At 34.8% G+C, this 3,384-nt stretch overlaps 1 non-coding gene across 1 annotated transcript; it reads right to left on the reverse strand.

The window, feature by feature from the left end:
• Positions 1-3,001: 3,001 nt before the first annotated feature.
• LOC113758289 lies at positions 3,002-3,108 on the reverse strand. The gene has a single exon (XR_003466665.1). It is a non-coding gene; the product is annotated as a small nucleolar RNA R71 (small nucleolar RNA).
• Positions 3,109-3,384: the final 276 nt, after the last annotated feature.

Here is a 3,384-nt window from a genome sequence, read left to right on the forward strand (position 1 = left end):
AACCAACCAAACTTGAATCTACTCCATACAAGTGCTCACTAAGGAGGTTTCAAGCTATTGGTGGAGTTGTTTTGGGAGAAAGAAACCTAAGCTACTATCTTTCTTGAATTGTAAAGGTAAATTGTCAAGAAACTCCTTCTTTACTTCAATTAATGGGCAATTTGTGGTTATAGTTGTTGAATTAGAAATTTTGTGACAGAATTATATGGGTTGAAGTAGGTTTATGAAAATTTCAGTTTCTTGGAGAATTTTCTGCCCTAATATGAAGATTAATGATTAGTTATGGTTTGATAGCTTTGATATGTGAAATAGCTAGTGTTTAGATGTTAGGTTACTTGGCCTAAAGAAATTTCTGGTTTGTAAGCATAAATTCCAGCTTGGATGATTGATAAGAGTTTATTTTACGTATTTTTAAGTGCATTTTATTAGTTAATTTTGAGTTGATTATTTAGTTTTATAAATAAAATAAAGAGGTTTTTGGTAAAATTATATATTTTTGGTAAAAGTGGATAATATTGCATTTCTATTGATTTTAATGGTAAAAACTTCATTTTTATGCAGGAATAATGATTCAATCACCAAAGGATGTCAAATGAGGTAAAAAATAGAGATTTGGTGATGAATTCAAGTGGCAACAAGAAGAATGAAGTGAAAAATGTTCAAGTGAGGAAATGCAATACAAGTCAGTTTTGACACTCTTCAGTATTTTGACCATATCTGGAGCTACACTTATCGGATTGAGGTGATCTTTATACCATTTTAAAGCTAAGAAAGAGACCTACAATTCGTATGAATACATCGAAATCCATTTCTGCCATCTTCATGGGCAAAACGTTGGAATACAGAAGCTGCATTCTGTGGTCGGAAGTTAAAACAGAGGTTTGAACAGGTGACAGTATTTCGATCATATCTCAGGTTACAATGCTCCGATTTGGATGATTCTTGAAGCATTGGAAAGCTAACTCAAAGGGCTACAACTTTTGTGTTTTGCACAAAAGCTAGTTTGGCCTTTATCATGGAGAAAATCGCAGTTGAAATAAGGCCAGAGTGAAAACGCGAGTAGACAAAACGCGAGTTTATACCGCGTTTTGTGTAGGCGCGTTTTATAGCCGAAATTCTGCAATTTGACTCAGTCAATTCTCTTGTGTGCATACCACTTTCCAGCTATAAGATGCAAGGGAATTCGGTGCACATGCTTCTGCAATAAAAGAGAAGACCAAATGAGTGTGGACAAAAGGAAACATCATATCTTTGACTTCTTTTTACAAAATCTGAGTGGAGGAAATTATGAAGTGAGAGGAATGGAATTTCTACCACCTTTTATGCAGAAATACAGAGGAGAAGCCAGGAGGACCAGACGTAGCTAGTTTTCCTTCTTGCAACAAGTTTTCTCTCTAGTTAAGAGTTCTTAGAGAAGCATTTAGAGTTTTGACTTGTAATCATATTGTGCAAGAACATAGCAGGAATTGGAGAGCTTCACCTTCAATTGGCTAAGCTTTCTTTTATCTTTCTTATACTTGTACTTTATGATGTTTTGCATTAATAAACTTGTGAATATGAGTGTTTTATCATTCATGAGTAGCTAATTTTCTTTATCTAGGGAGTAGATGAAACTTATGGCCAAATGATATGAAGTGATTGTTATTCATTCTTGTTATGTCTTGTATTAACTTATCTACTTGTGTATGTTGGATTACTTGTTGTTGCTTGATCACCAATAGCAGGTTTATAGTTATTTTTATTCATTGAGAAATGGTAAAAATAATGGAATGACACAAGTAGAACTTGAGTTGTATATTCATGAGAATAGAAATACGTTCAAGTGGATGAAATCTGCATTTCATGTGTGAATAAGAACAGATTTAGTATTTACCAAGAGATTAGGACAAACTAATCTGTTTTAACCCATTATTATCATGAGAATGTGATTCTGGTATTTCTGGAAATGAATCCTTGGTTAAACAAGAGCAGTAACAAGTGTTGAATTAATTCATTTTAGATCTTTTGTGTCATAAGTGGAATCTACATCCCTAGATCTTAATATTTAGTGAATTCTACTCCCCTTGAGATATTGCATTTATCTATTTAAGAATTTTTGTAGTTGAATTAAAATCTGAAGTTTCTGCTCAAATTAATTGTGAGTCTAAATAATAGAGTAAATTAGTATCTAATAATTGTTTTAAATTGCTCCTCGTGGGATCGACCCGATACACATCTCGTACTACAATTGCGACCTGTATACTTGCAGTCCAACGGGTGTAAATTCGGAATTAAACTTGCACTTAAAGTAAAAACCCGTCAAGTTTTTGGCGCCGTTGCCGGGGAGCGGCAATATTAGAGCCTAATCATCTTTATTAATTTAGACAGCTTTATTTTTTTTAGATTATATTTAATCTTATATTATAATCAGTTTTTTTTTTTACCATTGAAGTTGCATAATATCCCTTATTTCTGTTTGTAGTGTATGCACCGGGAGTCTCGAGAAGTCGCACCTTTCGATCCAGAAATTGAGAGGACACTACGTAGACAAAGGAGGCACACACAACAGCAAGAGGAACAAGAGATTTGGCAACCGATAGAGGAAATTTTGATAGAACTACCATTTGAAGAAGAAATGGCCGAAAATGACCCAAATAGGCGAGTTCTACGAGATTATACTCTACCGGGAACACAAGGATCTCAAACAAGCATAGTAAGGCCTACGGTAAATGCTAACAATTTTGAGATTAAACCATCACTTATCCAAATGGTTCAACAATCTCAATTTGGAGGTAATGCAGTAGAAGATCCTAATACACACTTAGCTACATTCTTGGAAATTTGTGATACAATTAAAATGAATGGAGTTAGTGATGATGCCATAAGGCTAAGATTGTTCCCATTTTCATTGAGAGATAAGGCCAAACTTTGGCTACACTCTCATGCTCCTAATACTTTCACTGGATGGGATGAACTATCAAGAGCATTCTTAAATAAGTATTTTCCACCAGGTAAGACTGCTAAGTTTAGAATGGATATCACTAGTTTTAGCCAATTGGAAGGTGAATCATTATATGAGGCATGGGAAAGGTTTAGAGATTTGCTTCGGAAATGTCCACATCATGGACTGCCGGAATGGTTAATCATACAAACCTTCTATAATGGTTTAGTTTTTTCTACTAAAACTATGATCGATGCAGCCGCAGGTGGAGCTTTAATGGGTAAATCACCCCAAGAAGCTCAGAATTTGATAGAAGAAATGGCCGCAAATAACTACCAATGGGCCAATGAGAGAGGTAATACAAGACGTCACGCAGGTATGATCGAAATGGACACTCTCAATATGTTGAGTGCTCAAATGAATAATGTGATGAAATTGCTAAGTAGACAAGGTGGAGTTGGTCC

The sequence above is a fragment of the Coffea eugenioides genome, unplaced genomic scaffold, assembly GCF_003713205.1.
Source record: "Coffea eugenioides isolate CCC68of unplaced genomic scaffold, Ceug_1.0 ScVebR1_44;HRSCAF=240, whole genome shotgun sequence".
NCBI classification, from domain to species: domain Eukaryota; kingdom Viridiplantae; phylum Streptophyta; class Magnoliopsida; order Gentianales; family Rubiaceae; genus Coffea; species Coffea eugenioides.